The 5,937-nt window shown below is 40.7% G+C and overlaps 1 long non-coding RNA gene across 1 annotated transcript in view; it reads left to right on the top strand.

Moving 5' to 3' along the window:
- The first annotated feature begins 265 nt into the window (after positions 1–265).
- The window catches only part of LOC123131278 (uncharacterized), an 8,020-nt gene continuing 2,348 nt past the window's right edge, over positions 266–5,937 (top strand). The window contains exons 1-2 of the long non-coding RNA XR_006464128.1: positions 266–467; positions 581–636. This is a non-coding gene — a long non-coding RNA (uncharacterized lncRNA). The remainder of the gene's footprint in view (positions 468–580; positions 637–5,937) is intronic.

The following is a 5,937-nucleotide window of genomic DNA, read 5'->3' as shown; positions in this document are numbered from 1 at the left end:
AAGCCGGCTATCATCAGTCAAATAAGCAATTGTCACTCCCTTAAACCTCTTTTATTCTCAGAAGCGGTAGCACACACACTCATACCGCCACACACCCGCGCGTGTCTAACATTATCTTGGCAGACCTTGCTAACTTGTGTCGAGATGTTGATGCTTGACTAGAGACTTTGTAATATGACCCGCCTAACTAGCTAGCACTTCGCTATATATACACCCCGAGCTGTGTCTGCATAACACAACACCACAGACACAGAAGAGCAGAGCAGCCAACCAAAGTGAGAGACCAAGAGAGATGGCGTCCAAGGCATTCCCTGCTCTGGTCCTTCTGGCGCTCGTCTGCGGCCAGCTTGTGGTCGACGGCCATGCCCAGCCCTACACCGGCGGCGGCCGCATCAGGGGAGGAGGATCTGCTCCCGGAATGCAGCCACCGACTTACCCCACTGCCCATGCCCACTCCTCCACCATTGGTAATCTACCTCTGTTGTTTCTCCGTTTGCTTGCCATTGATAAACCATTTCATTTTCCTGTCATTTCCCTGGTTCTGACTGTTGTTTGCTTGCATGGTCTGTGAATATGGCAGGAGAATACGATGGAGCTGGAAGGCCTTCAGCCGTGGAAGAAGACAAGGCCTTCATGGTCAACAGCCTGCTGCCTGTCCCGCCTTCCGCTCACTAGTCCGTCGAGGCAATGCATGCAGCCGAGCTTGAGACCAACGACCAAGTGGCCAGCACTTATAATAAGAATAAATTTGTGTGAAGTTGTCCTGTTTGTTGCAGGGTGACTCTGTTTCTACCATCATCATCAGGGGTATAAAAGCAGAGTACCACCGAACTAGTGCTATAATGTAGTGTTGGGAATGTTGGGACTTCAGAGTGCTATCAAGGAAACACATATAAGTTTATCAAGGAAACACATATAAACAGAATATGGATGTATCTCAATGGTGCACGAACGATTTTCATCTTGCACTGTTGTAACTAAAACCATACATGGTTGAAACTATGACAACCTCTCGAACGAAACGGTGCAAACCACTTCTCCTTGAGTTAGGTATAAACAGGGCCGGTCCTGAGATTTTGGGGGCCCGGGGCGAAACTAGAACCCGGGGCCTCTTAATATATGTATCAAATTATAACACGAAACTCATAAATTTGAATAATATATATATATAGCTAATTGTGTCTCATCAAGCAATTATCAATGGTGAAATTACGACAAAACAAAGAAGCGATACTGATCATCACTTATAAATATTGTTCATTTTGTCAATCATTTTATAATAAATATTTGTGAATCATGAAGGCAAAAGCGCATGCATATGTTATGAGAGTCGTACCTTCTCAGATCTCCCTAATTGGCTGATTATATTTCTTCCAAGTATCAAGCGGAAGGATCAAAGGGCAACCCCGACTCATAAATCTGAATAAACAATATCTACTGCTAAACCATGTCCAATTAATCAATTGACAATGGCCATATTGCAACAACAAAGAAGTAAATATTGAAAGTTTTACTCAAATAAATATGTATCAATCATCATGGCAAAACGGAGTGCATATGCTATTAGAGTCATACTAGTCTGCTAGTTATGTGGCCTGGAATCGATTTGCCATGGCAGTGAACGTGATGCTGATGCGGTCACTCTCGGGATTGAGAGCCGACAAATCTGCGATGGATATCTCCAGCAGGGAGCTGTGGCATGGCCGCGTGGGGTAGGCGTTTGATCGGTGAATCCCAGAAAAATGAATTGGCAGCGCACGACTGGAGCGAGGATCAAGCGCCTAGCCTAGTAAGGTACGCAGGGATTGATTTTTTTAGGGGGTTGCAGGATTTGATGCATCAATCGCGCCGTGATGCGAAACGTACTTTCACGTGTGTACTGCGTTTCCCTCGACAAGTGCTGCTTCTACGTGCGTACTGTTTTGGACGAGGCCCTTCTCCACGACTTGGGGGCCCCCTCGGCTTCGGGGGCCCGGGGCGGCCGCCCCCTCTGCCCCCCCTCAGGGACGGCCCTGGGTATAAAGACTGCAATCATATCGTAAAAAGAAAGACCGATACATACATCCCAGTTCCTCACTTTGGCTAGATACCACAACCATCTATCTCTAACTAGAGACAATAATATGATCAACATGCCCTGCGGTAGTTAGCGTTTTTTCTGCGCTGATCCCTTTTAGCTAAAAATCAATCTTATATTTATTATGCAAACATCGTAAATATTTACATTTTGTGCACAGGCAGCTAAGTTCTCAAGGAAAAATGTACAATCTTAGTCATTTCTTGTTACCAAAGTGTTCTTTTTTTGCGGGAAACTTTCGATCTATTCATCTTCGATCATAACAGTACAACAAACACCAGACTGAAACCATTGACATAACAAGAAGTTGTTTTCAACATGTCGCAAGGTGTTCCGGAAGCTCCCACTATCCTTCATAAATTAGGAAAATGTTGGGTACGATAGTTGTTGATAAGAAAAGAATGGCAGCTCTGTTACGACAATACAACATGGTGTAGCAGACCAAATTGCAAAATATTATGGGCCCATTTTGATTAAGATATTTTTATTCGAATTGTACAGAATTTTGAATCGTATGTTTTTTTTTTCTCATAGGAAGTTTGGCTTAAAGGCATGAGCACACTGCAGAGTCATAAAATTTAGTTTTATACAGGACCTAAAAATTCATGATATCCTAATTCTACGTTTGTAATATTTCCGTGTATTTGGAATCGTGCATTCGATTGAGAGCATAAAGAAGTCAGGATAGGTTTGCCTGAATGGATTAACCTATCCAATCCGAATCAGTGGAGATACTTTTAATATGTCAGCACAATCTAGATACTAAGATTGCGCTTCAAATCAGAGAATTTCTGTCCCAAGTTCAGAAAAATCAATAAATATAAAAGGTAATTTCAGTCGCAAGATACATAAGCATGAACTGATCATATTAATCAGTTAAGTACAAGACAAATCTTCTTTCCCACTTGAGAAAATAGAGCACCGACGAGGCATATATAGGTGAACGAACGAGACAATGTTTTTTATCAGTACCAACCAATATTCATGCTTCACAATTTCTTTCCTGGATCAAGATTTCTCCTGCCATGTCCACTATAAACAAAATGGTTGACACTGATGTTGAATTCTATATCTAAGTCCCCAATTATGCAAGTAATATGTCTCTAATTCAGATTGATGTGGGTCATTCCAAGCATTTGCTTTGTAAGTTGTCAAATGCACCAAGGCTATACTAATTAAGTATGTATGTTATTTTTTGCTTGAAGGTCGCCTGATTTTAATTTGCTACTAGTTATACTATTTCATGTCAAAGATAGCAGGGTTTTGGAAGCAGGTGAAATGTTAATTTTGTTGTATGCAAGTTTGGATTTGTATTTTGTTCTTGTGTTGGGAGTTGAGTGGTAACTTAGTGGTAGGAGTTTGGGTTGTTGAACCCGTCCATCCTCATCCTAACCCCCATAGGAACTTTGATGGCGTGCTATCAACATTTTTTCGTGGAGTGGTCTTGCTTCTACCTAACAACAAAAAGTTATGGGAGGGATCCTTTCCGCTTAGCCATGGTTTTTTTTGTTCCTGTGTTGTTTTAGTTGTCTCATACTCCCTCCGTTCCGATTTACTCGTCGTGGTTTTAGTTTAAATTTGACTTCAAATTTGAACTAAAACCACGACGAGTAAATCGGAACGGAGGGAGTACGTTATAAAGATCCCTAATTATATATAGATGGACATAACAAATGGGTAGAAAGGTACATTACATAACTAAAGGACAACTGCACCAATTAATTCAACGTGATCGATTAGTTCTTGGTCTTCGTCCAACCCTCTATGCATTTCTCTTGCCGCGTGTTTCTTTCTTGGTGGAAGCATACTACAATAATGAACTTGTTCCGAACATTTTCTAGAACTACCACAGTCAGTAACTTTTTCAGAATAACCTGTAACTTTATTCAAAATTGACAAAATTACTGGTACAATGCTTCATATAGAGATTCGAGAAATTGCAAAATAATTCTTATAATTAAGAATTAAAATGAAATTTCTCGGAATTATCTTTTCTGTGGTTTCAATCTTTGCAACACGAAATATTGCCAAGCCTTGAGTTAAGAAACACAGTCATATTGGAGTTTCGACACCATCACTCGTGCATCTATATGAGTTTTACTAGCGTCATAGGTTTGATAAATCCTCTTTTGTTGCCCAACTACAAGGATGGGAAGCCGTGAGCGTTGAACCTATTCGGATAGGGGATGATCTATTAATAGTACAGGTGGTCGAACCACAAGATCTTCAATAGAACATTGAAGCATGACTCCAAAGCCACAATGGACCGCACCATTAGAAGCAAAAAAAAAAATACTAACTCAAACGCATTAGAGATTCGTACGAATGAATCTGTGAGGATATAAACTTAAAACTGCAACGTCGGATACACGAAACCTACAAAGACACAGAGTATCTAACTCTGTGGCATCGTCCAATAAGACTTCACCATAGTAGAAGAAGAATCAGAGTACATTCATTATCAACAACATCTCACCCGAGATCAAAATGTTGTCGATGAAGAATGAATATATCACTCTAATAAACTGATGAATATGCATATAGCGATACAAGTTCCTCTACAAGATCCCTTCACCTCGCAACACGGCAGATGGAGGCAAGGGGACAACAATCACTAATTAATAAAGGCCAGGTCTTCTTTTAGCCGTCATGGTCCATGCCACGTGGTCCCATGCAAAATCCAAAAAGAACAGGCAAACTGACAAGAACAAGGGAAATCATTGCAATTATAGCATAAAAATATATACTTAATTATGAACATGAAAATAAATAATAACATTTATTATTGTCTCTAGGGCATATTTTCAAGAGTCCCCCACTTGCACTAGAGTCAATAATCTAGTCAATGCTAATGCACTTTACACCTATGGCATACCGATGTAATGCATGCTTTTTTTGTGGTATAGACATCGTCAATGGATCTGACATTTAAGTTCGTTTGTATCTTGCATATCCTTATACGTCTCCATGTTGTACAAAATTCATTGATTATGTGGAATTGACTTTGTATATGTTTGAATCACTGATCGGACATTTAGTTCCATAGCTGGAACTATGGCGCTAGTATCCTCGACAGTGTTCCATTGGCACCAACAAAGTTGAAACCATGCCAAGCTCAAAAAGAAAGTTTTGATCTAAACGCCCTCCATTGCCACTTTCAAAGTGGCGATATACTTAGCCTCTGTTGTAGAATTCACCACAATATCCTGCTTGGAACAATTCCAACTTACTGTGTCACCACTATGTGTAACCATAAAACCCCGATTGAAATCAAAATTAACCGGATCAATGATGAAGATTGTAACTACTTACATGGTTGGTCCTAATCTTCATTATGTCAAATGCACTCTTGATCATGGTCTGTCCATCACTCCGTCTGCTCCTACCTCTCTCACATCATACATTGATGCGATTGGGCAGGATGCCCGGACACTCGTTGGTCCACTTCTAGTTATTGTGTGTACTTGGGTGATAATTTGGTTTCTTGGTCTTCAAAAAGGCAAATAACCGTTTCCAGGACATCTGTGGAAGTAAAATATCGCTCTCTCGCTCATACAGTTGCCAAAACAGTTTGGCTTTGTCAACTTCTCACCGAGTAGCATCGCCATCTTCATCAAGATACCATCGTTTATTGTGACAATGTACCAGCTGTGTATATGTCTTGTAACCATGTTCAACAGGTAGAAACTAAGCACATAGAGATAGAGATTCATTTTGTGAGAGACAAGGTAGCTCGGAGAGGTACCTGTTCTTCATGTTCAAAACAACGCTCAGTTTGCTGATATCTTTACCAAGGAGCTTTCGATAGCATCTTTCATCGATATTCATGCAGTCTTAATGTTGTCGAGACCACAGTTGAC

Source organism: Triticum aestivum, chromosome 6A (genome assembly GCF_018294505.1).
Source record: "Triticum aestivum cultivar Chinese Spring chromosome 6A, IWGSC CS RefSeq v2.1, whole genome shotgun sequence".
Classification (NCBI taxonomy): Eukaryota; Viridiplantae; Streptophyta; class Magnoliopsida; order Poales; family Poaceae; genus Triticum; species Triticum aestivum.
Note: the sequence above shows the minus strand (reverse complement) of the source record. Positions and strands in the feature narration are given on the sequence as shown.